Source organism: Leucoraja erinacea, chromosome 2, assembly GCF_028641065.1.
Source record: "Leucoraja erinacea ecotype New England chromosome 2, Leri_hhj_1, whole genome shotgun sequence".
Taxonomy (NCBI): domain Eukaryota; kingdom Metazoa; phylum Chordata; class Chondrichthyes; order Rajiformes; family Rajidae; genus Leucoraja; species Leucoraja erinaceus.
The window spans coordinates 21,791,755-21,803,692 of NC_073378.1; the positions used below are offsets into that span (position 1 = coordinate 21,791,755).

Here is an 11,938-nt window from a genome sequence, read left to right on the forward strand (position 1 = left end):
ACCTGCACTCAGACCATAACCCTCCATTCCTTTCCCGTCCATATAACTATCCAATTTATTTTTAAATGATAAAATCGAACCTGCCTCCACCACCTCCACTGGAAGCTCATTCCACACAGCTACCACTCTCTGAGTAAAGAAGTTCCCCCTCATGTTACCCCTAAACTTCTGTCCCTTAATTCTCAAGTCATGTCCTCTTGTTTGAATCTTCCCTCCTCTCAGTGGGAAAAGCTTATCCACGTCAACTCTGTCTATCCCTCTCATCATTTTAAAGACCTCTATCAAGTCCCCCCTTAATCTTCTGCTCTCCAAAGAATAAAGCCCTAACTTGTTCAACCTTTCTCTGTAACTTAGTTGCTGATACCCAGGCAACATTCTAGTAAATCACCTCTGTACTATCTCTATTTTGTTGACATCCTTCCTATAATTAGGCGACCAAAATTGTACACCATACTCCAGAATTAGCCTCACCAATGCCTTGTACAATTTACATCCCAACTTCTATACTCAATGCTCTGATTTATAAAGGCCAGCACACCAAAAGCTTTCTTTACCATCAACATGAGATTCCACCTTCAGGAAACTGTGCAGCTATTCCTAGATCACTCTGTTCAACTGCATTCCTCAATTCCCTACCATTTACCATGTACGTCCTATTTTGATTTGTCCTGCCAAGATGTAGCACCTCACACTTATCAGCATTAAACTCCATCTGCCATCTTTCAGCCCACTCTTCCAACTGGCATAAATCTCTCTGTAGACTTTGAAAATCTACTTCATTATCCACAGCACCACCTATCTTAGTATCATCGGCATACTTACTAATCCAATTTACCACACCATCATCCAGATCATTGATGTACATGACAAACAACAGTGGACCCGACACAGATCCCTGTGGCACCCCACTAGTCACTGGCCTTCAACCTGACAAACAACCATCCACCATTACGCTCTGGCATCTCCCATTCAGCCACTGTTAATAATAATAATAATACATTTTATTTTTGGGCGCCTTTCAAAGTCTCAAGGACACCTTACAGAAATTAACAGAAGAGAAAAAAACATATAGTCGGAGTAAAATAAATAATAAAGACATCATCAATACACAAATTAAAGACAGAAATCGCTCCAAAGACAAAAAATCAAAAAACACAATGTGTTGAATCCATCTTGCTACTCCACCATTAATACCCAACAATTGAACCTTCTTAACCAACCTTCCATGAGGAACCTTGTCAAAGGCCTTACTGAAGTCCATATATACAACATCCACTGCTTTACTCTCATCAATTTCCCGAGTAACCTCTTCAAAAAATTCAAGAAGATTAGTCAAACATGACCTTCCAGGCACAAATCCATGTTGACTGTTCCTAATCAGACCCTGTTTATCCAGATGCTTATATATATTATCTCTAAGTATCCTTTCCATTAATTTCCCCACCACTGACGTCTAACTAACAGGTCTATAATTGCTAGGTTTACTCTTAGAACCCTTTTTAAACAATGGTACAACATGCGCAGCACGCCAATCCTCCGGCACTATTCCCGTTTCTATTGACATTCAAAATATTTCTGTCATAGCCCCTGCTATTTCTGTCATAGCCCCAGAATGTCCTAGGGAATATCCTGTCCTGACCTGGAGACTTATCCACTTTTATATTTTTCAAAAGTGTCAGTACTTCCTCTTCTTTGAATCTCATAGTTTCCATAGCTACTCTACGTGTTTCCCTTACCTCACATAATTCAATATCCTTCTCCTTGGTGAATACTGAAGAAAATAAATTGTTCAATATCTCCCCCATCTCTTTTGGCTCTGCAGATAGCTGTCCACTCTAACTCTCTAATGGACCAATGTTATCCCTCGTTATCCTTTTGCTATTAATATAGCTGTAGAAACCCTTTGGATTTACTTTCACTTTACTTGCCAAAGCAACTTCATATCTTCTTTTAACTTTTCTAATTTATTTCTTAAGATTCTTTTTACATTCTTTATACTCCTCAAGCACCTCATTTACTCCATGCTGCCTATAATTATTGTAGATATCTCTCTTTTTCCAAACCAAGTGTCAAATTTCCCTTGAAAACCATGGCTCTTTCCAATTTTTACTATTTCCTTTCAACCGAACAGGGACATAAAGATTCTGTACTCTTAAAATTTCATCTTTAAATGTCCTCCATTTCTCTTGCACATCTTTCCCATAAAACAAAATGTCCCAATTCACTCCTTTTAAATCCTTTCGCATCTCCTCAAAGTTAGCCTTTCTCCAATCAAAAATCTCAACCCTAGGTCCAGTTCTGACCCGCTCCATAATTATATTGAAACTAATGGTATTGTGATCACTGGACCCGAACTGTTCCCCAACGCATACCTCTGCCACCTGACCTGTCTCATTTCCTAACAGGAGGTCCAGCACCGCCCCTTCTCTAGTAGGTACCTCTATGTATTGCTGCAAAAAACTATCCTGCACACATTTTACAAACTCCAACCATCCAGCCCATTTACAGAATGTGTTTCCCAGTCTATGTGTGGAAAATTGAAATCTCCCACAATCACTACCTTGTGCTTACTACTAATATCTGCGATCTCCTTACATATTTGCTCTTCCAATTCTCGCTCCCCATTTGGTGGTCTATAATACACCCCTATGTGTTGTTACCCCTTTCCGATTTCTCAGTTCCACCCAAATAGCCTCCCTAGACGAGCCCTCTAATCTATCCTGCCAAAGCACTGCTGTAATATCTTCCCTGACAAGCAATGCAACACCTCCACCTCTTGCCCCTCCAATTCTATCACACCTGAAGGAACGAAATCCTGGAATATTTAGTTTCCAATCACAGCCCTCCTGCAACCATGTTTCACTGATCGCCACAAAATCATACTTCCAGGTGTCAATCCAGGCTCTAAGTTCATCCACCTTTCTTACAATGTTCTTAGCATTAAAGTATACACATTTAAGAAACCCACCCCCTCTTATTCTCTTATATTGTCTTTTTCTTCTTTCTCCCCTACATTTTAGGTCCGAGTGCTACCATTCTCTGCCCCCTGCCTCACACACTGACTACTAGCTTACCCTATTTTGAGTCCCTCCCCCCAACCGTTCTAGTTTAAAGTCTCCCCAGTAGCCTTTGCAAATCTCCCCGCCAGGATATTTGTCCCCCTCGAGTTCAAGTGCAACCCGTCCTTTCTGTACAGGTCGCACCTTCCCCAAAAGAGGCCCCAATGATCCAGAAACTTGAATCCATACCCACTGCACCAGTCCCTCAGCCACGCATTTATCCTCCACCTCACTCCATTCCTACTCTCACTGTCGCGTGGCACAGGCAGTAATCCTGAGATTGTTACCTTTGCAGTCCTTCTCCTTAACTCTCTACCTAACTCCCTAAATTCTTCTTTCAGGACCTCTTCTCTTTTTCTACCTATGTCGTTGGTATCTATATGTACCACAACCTCAGGCTCCTCTCCCTCCCATTTGGTAGATGGTCTCGTGCACTTCAGCCTTACTTGCAGGTCACACCATTGACCATACTTCTGGGCTCATTGGAGGCTGCCCCAGTGTCTCTTGGCACTGCATTCTTGGTAAGTGTGATCGTCCACAAGGTGTGGAATTCCCTTACCTTCGGAGATTCCACTTCTGTTGGTAACTTGATTGCTGTTGGAAGATAGTAATGGCGCTAATCCATATAAACTGACCAGCAGCTTGTCAGTTACAGCACCAATTTGTGTTATTTCTCTTCTCCATAGAAGTTCAGAACCTTTATCTTTGATCTTGTCCTGTTGCGTTACTTGCAAAATGAAGCTACAGTACTGAGCTATTTTTGTTTTACAGGCTCTCCAGCCCACTGAGTCCATGCCAATGATACCATCGATCACCTGTTCACACTCGTTCTACGTTAACCCACTGGTGCAGCCACTACAGGCAATTAACCTACAATCCCCCACGTCTTTGGGACGTGGAGGAAAACCGGAGCACCCTGAAGAAACCCATGCAGTCACAGGGAGAATGTGCAAATTCCACACAAACCACACCTATTGCCAGGGTTGAATGCAGGGTCTATGGCTCTATAAGACAGTAGCTCTACCAACTGCACCACTGCGCTGTCCTATTGCCTTCTTGATGCTTGGGGCTATAGTTCCAAAACTGAAGTTATTTTCAGCTCTAGTGGGCAAGCCAATGATCAGAATCAGAATCAGAATAGTACTTTATTTGCCAAGTATGTTTTGCAACATACGAGGAATTTCATTTGCCAAGTAAGTGTGAGAAAAGGGTTTATAGGGATGGTTGAATTATACTAGAACTCTGAAAAATATAACTTAGAAATAAATGAGCTTATCAGCAGAAGCCAGACTGCTGGTAGAATAAAGTAACAATATACAGAACAGAGAGAAATTCTAGATAAAAAGTAGCAAACAGATAACAACTTCAGCAGAAGGCCTTGGGAGTCTTTGACGTCAGGACATGGTCCGAGACATTCCTGGACTTTCTCGTGGGAACGTGGGCTTTATGTTATGATTGGACGAAACTCGATGGGGAGACCTGAGGTAGTGACCACAGTGAAGAAACGTATAAAGATAGAAAGCATCTCCATTTTCTTTGTGCCTCTAGAGGACATCAGAGGAGAGGCACCTATTCTGCAGAATATGAAATTAATAAAAACACTTCTTTGTCTGAATTTGTCTCAAGAGCATTTGTGATTTTTGAATCTCACAACTTGGGGGCTCGTTCCGAGATCCAATACTCTAGACAGCTGACGGGAGTAGACGGACGAAGGGAAGGTGCACCCTGCTGAGTTCAGCAGTCTCAGACTCCTTGCTTGCCATCAGCTGTTTAAGCAGTAGTATCCGGACCACACAGAGACTCGGCAAAGAAGTGGGAGTAGTTGGAAATCGTGAAAAATCAATCGAGCAATTTCTGTGCACAGAACCCAGGTAGGAACAATGACTAATAAAGTACTTCCTGGGCGATTGTGGAAAGACCTTGTACGGGCAAGGCAGGTATGATGAACACGGTATTGAGAATATGATGAACATGGTATTAAGAATATGATTATGATAAATAAGGTAATTAAACACGGTGTTAAGAAAAAGGGAGGGGAAAAGGCTGTGAGCCAAATCCCTGCATTCTGCCCAATAGTCCGTTGGGGCAAATGCAGAGCCGCTGGGGGCCAAAATACCCAGGGAAGAGAGAGCAGAGCCGGAGGGGGGCAAAATACCCAAAGGAAAGAGAAGACAGGGGCCGGGGTGGACGAAGATCACCCGGCCAACAGGACGGGGAGTCAAAGGGCAGAAGGGAAAGATAAGTTCGGTTGAAATTAGACCCCATTGGGAGGTACCTAGGAGAGGACCCTGAGGGGGAAGGGGTTTTGTTAAATAGCCTCCTTGAAGATCCTTTAGGTCTGACAAGAACAGTTAGATCAATTCCTTTTCACAGAAGTGAAAAACAAGTAGTAAAAATTATGTTGCAGGCAGTAGAAAAACAGCAAATAAGGAACAGAGAGAGACAGGATGATGAGGGAGTTACTCCCGAAATTAGCAGATAAGAAGACGGCAAAGGCCAGGGACAAGAGTGCAGGACAGGGAGAAAATATAAAATGAATAATCTATTTGAAGTAAGAACGGAACGAATGTGATTTGTATGTAAAAACCGGTTTGGAACGAATGGTTGTAAGATGAAAGGTTGGAATGAGCAAGTTGTAAAATTGAACACAGTGGCGGGGGCGAGCATTTCCACTGTAGTTCAAATTGGATTGCGAACAAGCTGTACAATTAACTCTTTGTATCCTCGTAACCTGAAAAAGGGAAGTTGTAAAAATCAGCTTTTGATTTTCTTTTAATCGTTTCTTGATGTTCTTTTAGATTTCTTGTCAGTAAAGTTAATTTGGAAAATTGTTACTAGTGCTAGGAATTGGACATTTAAAATAATGGTGAATATGGATTGAAATAATTGGAAATAAGTTAATTGATGAAACATGACCAGCTTTTATGGTTTGTTGTTTTATGGTAGACATTCAAGTTGAGAAACAGAGAGAGAGAGAGATACAGACATCGAGACACAGAGATACAGCCAGAGAGAGAGAGAGCCAGACACAGAGATACAGCCAGAGAGAGAGAGCCAGACACATAGATACAGCCAGAGAGAGAGAGAGCCATTTCTGAGGAAGGACATTATTGCCATAGAGGGAGTGCAGAGACGGTTCACCAGACTGATTCCTGGGATGTCAGGACTGTCTTATGAAGAAAGACTGGATAGACTTGGTTTATACTCTCTAGAATTTAGGAGATTGAGAGGGGATCTTATAGAAACTTACAAAATTCTTAAGGGGTTGGACAGGCTAGATGCAGGAAGATTGTTCCCGATGTTAGGGAAGTCCAGGACAAGGGGTCACAGCTTAAGGATAAGGGGGAAATCCTTTAAAACCGAGATGAGAGAAGAACTTTTTTTTCACACAGAGAGTGGTGAATCTCTGGAACTCTCTGCCACAGAAGGTAGTTGAGGCCAGTTCATTGGCTATATTTAAGAGGGAGTAGAGATGGGTCCTTGTGGCTAAGGGGATCAGAGGGTATGGAGAGAAGGCAGGTACGGGATATTGAGTTGGATGATCAGCCATGATCATATTGAATGGCGGTGCAGGCTCGAAGGGCCGAATGGCCTACTCCTGCACCTAATTTCTATGTTTCTATGTTTCTATGAGTCAGACAGAGAGAGGAAAGACAGAGACACAGAAAGAGGAAAAAGAGAGAGAGAGAGAGAGAGCCAGAGGAACAGAAGTAGGAGACGACAGGATGACAGATTATCCCTTGGGGCACCCATAAACTGAGAGGGCTAAAAAAAATTAAAATAAATAATAAATAAAAATGCCTCACCCTATATCCCTGATGGGGAAGGAAATGGATTAGGGCTTTGGAGGAGGAGAACGTGGGACGATTATTAGCCATGAAAGATTTGAAGGCACCATTGGTAAAAGTGGTGGGAACCACTAAGTGTCAGATAAAGATGATGTAAATTGTTACAACCGGGCTGACAAAAGACTACAAACATGGCCGCCGCTCACAAACTTACCGGCTACAGCGCCATCTTCTGGTTGGATGCCGTCATGACCGAGGGTATGCAGGCCCCTCAGCAAATGTTACCCACTTAAGGTGAACCCCAAGGAACAAAGGGGAATGAGAAGGTGGAGAGTTGAAAATGAACAAGAAAAAGAAGGCATGTGGACATTATATTATGAACTATTGTGGTGGAAGTCATTCTTCTTAAAGTCAAGCAGAATTGAAGGAGGTGGTGGGATTGTCATTTATTTCCAACCCCCGATTCAGCAAACAGTTGGTCTCTGCGGTCAATGTCAATGAACAAGGCCCCTGGTTGAAAAGACTGAAATAAGTGATGAACTGACACAAGTGAGTCCTATGAGGGAACCAAGCGGGGCCAGAGAATTACATGCCAATAATACATGTCTTGGGGAACTTTTCCTCAAAGTCCTATCAGGAGTGAAATTAATCTGGAGATTATAAGCCCTAACTGGACTGGGGTCCCCAAGAGAGAGAAAGGGATTTAAGGAAGGATGTCAAGAAAGGCCAGGATGAGGTAGGTTTTTTTAATTAGATGGGAAAGGCAGAGTTGAAAGTTGAGGGGGAACTTCTTTACTCAGAGAGTGGTAGCTGTGTGGAATGAGCTTCCAGTGAAGGTGGTGGAGGCAGGTTCGATATATGGTTATATGGTATACCCTTAGAAAGTATTTGTTGATGTGGACAATTTGTTGGTTTGTTCCACAAGTGAAGAGAGAGAAATACTTCAGAATATAAGACAGCAGTTGATGACCTTGGGAAAGGCAGGATATAGTTCAGACTAGATTGGGAATTTTGAAATTGTATGGTGAAATGGAAAAAGTACATGTCAAAGAAGTTAAATTAAAATGCAGACAAAGCAGCTGAAACAGCATCTGGAAGAGATGTCCAGGGTAAGTCTGAATCGATTTAGGTATGAGCACTGTAGTGTCGTTTATGTTGAATAAGGTAATTAAGAGGTTTGGTAAACCTACAGAAATCAGCTTTGACAACGGATTGTTTTCATTTGATGAAAAGAATAAATGGAACATTGAAGGTTAAAAATAAATAAGATTTGTGTAATGCTCTGCCATTGGCACTGAAGAAATGTTGCATGCAAACTAACCAGCAGGTGACACAATGGAGAAGTTCCTGCAAGGGACCGAGTTTGGAACAGTTACAGATAGAATTTAAAAAGTATATGAAACAGTTAATAATGATATACAAGTCTATTTATGAACAGGTAAAGTAAAAGCTGTCGGAGATGGACCAGGAAGAAGGACCCTTTAAACCTGAAGACAAGGTGTATGTATGAGTTTTCTAAATCACCGACCGATGTTCGTTTAGAAGGTTGAGATACCTAGTACGATTTCAATAATTACATGAGGGCTGTCCCACAGGTACGAATAGATAATAGCCCTGAGGTAATTGAACAGGAGGACAAAGAAGAGTAGAGTTTTAACAAGAACTTGTTTGACATCAGTGGTGGGAAATAATGGAAAGGATACTAAAGACAATATTATAGGAATTTGGACAAATAGGGTAGGATTAGGAAGAATTAGCATGGATTTGTGATTGTGACATTTGACTAATCTTGATTTTTCTTAAAAGAGGTTATTAGGAAAATTGATGAGGTTAAAGTGGTGAACTTCAGTAAGGCCTTTGACAAAGTTCAATAAAGGAAATAAGGTTGGTTAAGAAGTGGTTAGTAAGGAATAGCAAGATGGATTAAAAGTGACTGTTGGGAAATGTCAGAGAGTAATGGTGGATGGATGTTTGGCAGGTTAGAGGTCAATGACTAGAGGGGTACCTCAGAGATGTGTGTTGGGACCACTGTTGTTTGTCATGTGAATCAATAATATGGATGTTGGTGTGGTAAGATAGATTAAGAAGTATGTAGATGATACTAAGATACGTGGTGTTGTGAATAATTAAGTAGATTTTAAAAAATGTACAGAGAGATTTAGGTCATTTGGAAGAGTGGGTTGAAACATGACAGATGGATTTAATGTTGATAAGTGTGAGGTGATACAACTTGGCAGGACAAATTCAAATTAGACTTACATGGTAAATGATTGTGAATTGAGGAATGAAGTTGAACAGAGGGATCTAGGAACAACTGTGTATAATTCCCTGAAGGTGGAATCTCGTGTAGAAAGGATGGTAAAGAAAGATTTTGGTGTGTTGGCCTTTATAAATCAGAGCATTGTGTATAGAAGTTGGGTTGTAATGTTAAATTGTACAAGGTATTGGTGAGGTCAATTGTGGAGTATGGTGTATAATTTTGGTAGGCATAATTATAGGAAAAAGGTTAACAAAATAGAGAGTACAGAGGAGATCAATTAGAATGTTGACTGGGTTTCAGCAACTAAGATACAGAGAAAGGTTGAACAAGTTAGGTTTTTATTATTTGGGAAAGATAGAAGGAATACCCACCATGGTAATGATGTTTTCTTAAGGAACTGTTTACTGGCAGTATCTCATTCTATTACAGAATTAAAAACCAAGGAGCTGTTGGCACAGAGTCCCCATCTCGACTTGCCAATCCATTCTGTGAAAGCAGAGAACTGGGATCTTGTAAAATCATGGAAGGAAGAAAAGCTGCAACCAAAGTGGACTGGACCCTACCTTGTGTTATTAATCACCGAGACAGCAGTACGAACAAAAGAAAAAGGGTGGACACACGCAAACCGATTTAAGGGTCCTGTGGAGGCCCCACCGGACAATATCAGCCCGTAGACTGTGCGTGAAGGGAAGGAACCATTGACTTTGTGCCTATTCGGATGTTGTATTATTCCCTGCGCTGGCCTTCAGAACACAGTATGACTAGCGAGAGGAGGATAGGGAGGCGAAGAATCTGCTGCTAGCACTAGAAAAGGAAGATATAGTATAATTCAAAAGATGCGTAGCAAAAAGAAAAATGGTGGATTGTGAGAAAAGGGTTTATAGGGATGGTTGAATTATACTAGAACTCTGAAAAATATAACTTAGAAATAAATGAGCTTATCAGCAGAAGCCAGACTGCTGGTAGAATAAAGTAACAATATACAGAACAGAGAGAAATTCTAGATAAAAAGTAGCAAACAGATAACAACTTCAGCAGAAGGCCTTGGGAGTCTTTGACGTCAGGAGATGGTCCGAGACATTCCTGGACTTTCTCGTGGGAACGTGGGCTTTATGTTATGATTGGACGAAACTCGATGGGGAGACCTGAGGTAGTGACCACAGTGAAGAAACGTATAAAGATAGAAAGCATCTCCATTTTCTTTGTGCCTCCAGGGGACATCAGAGGAGAGGCACCTATTCTGCAGAATATGAAATTAATAAAAACACTTCTTTGTCTGAATTTGTCTCAAGAGCATTTGTGATTTTTGAATCTCCGATCTTGACTCCAGTAGCCGGCGGCGTTCAAGCCCTCTGCGTCGAGGCGATCAACTCCCGCATCGGGGGGATGTCAGCTCCCCCGCGCCGGGCGATCGAACATCGCGTCGGGGCTGGTTGAACCTTCTGTGTCGTTGGAGCTTCCCGACTTGGCCTCTCCCGAGACTGCGAGCTCTTGATGGTAAATGTGCAGGCAAGGGATCAGCTCCGATGTTAAGTCTGCGCCCCGCGGTGGAGCTCACGACCGTGTGAGGAGGCCTCCAGTTCCAGCGATGGAAGGCTGCAGAGCGCCCGGAGAATGGAATCCGAAAATTAATCACATCTCCGGCAAGGTACGAACCTGAAAAAAAGTTTCCCCCTCCCCCTCCCCCTCCCCCTCCCCCCACATAAGACAAAACCGGAGAACATTAAAATAAACTTTTAACAAACACTTAAATAAAATAAAGATGAAAAACGAAAAAAGGAGCTGCCATCATACGGCGCCCCTGGTGGACAGGATCAGACATGCCCAGCACCAAACCCCCAAAACAGGCACACTGTTTTGAGCGCCATTACAGCAAGAGATTGCCAGGCGAACATAAGCACTGATTTAAGTATATTTCAAAGGTGGACAAAAATGCTGGAGAAACTCAGCGGGTGAGGCAGCATCTATGGAGCGAAGGAAATAGGCAACGTTTCGGGTCGAGACCCTTCTTCAGACCTTCATCAGATAAGGATATTTCAAAAGTGTCTTTAACAAATGGGGAAAGATTCCTTAAGCTGGGCCAGTGTTCTCTGGTGCAAAGGTGGCTGAGAGGTGACCTGATGGAAGTATATATAGATTAGTTGGATGATCAGCCATGATCATATTGAATGGCGGTGCAGGCTCGAAGGGCCGAATGGCCTACTCCTGCACCTAATTTCTATGTTTCTATTATGAGATGCATAGATAGAATATAAAATTAAAATATTTTCCTCATGGTAGGGATAGCAAAAACTAAATGGTATAAGCAAGAAGAAAGGATTTTATAGGGGAACTGACAGGCAGCTTTTAAAATCAGAGAATGGTTAATATCTGGACACTTAAATAGACAAGGCATAGAAGGATATGGTCCTAATGCGGGCAAATATAATTAGTGTAGGTAAGGAGGAAAGATCTTTTTTTCTCAGCAAAGGAGTCAATAATCAGGCAAGATTTTAAAAGATTAGTCGGAAGATGAGTTATATTCATCATTCTCAGGCTGGTGGTGCTGGTATATCACTGCCTGAAAGACATTTGCCTGAAAACCTGAAAATCCATATCTGAGGAAAGATGTGCCGGCTCTGGAGAGGGTTCAGAGGAGGTTTACAAGAATTATCCTTGGAACGAATGAGTTAACTTATGATGAGCATTTGACGGCATGGGCCTGTTCTCACTGGAGTTTAGAAGAATGAGGGGAGACCTCATTGAAATGTACCGAATAGTGAAAGACTTGGATAGAGTGGATGTGGATAGGATGTTTCCACTAGTGGGAGATCTAGGACTAGAGGCCACAG

General features: G+C 42.0%; 1 long non-coding RNA gene across 1 annotated transcript; it reads left to right on the top strand.

Annotated features, from left to right (window-relative positions):
* Positions 1–6,549: 6,549 nt before the first annotated feature.
* On the top strand, positions 6,550–9,963 carry LOC129707585 (uncharacterized). The gene is made up of 2 exons (XR_008725204.1): positions 6,550–7,583; positions 9,537–9,963. It is a non-coding gene; the product is annotated as an uncharacterized LOC129707585 (long non-coding RNA).
* Positions 9,964–11,938: the final 1,975 nt, after the last annotated feature.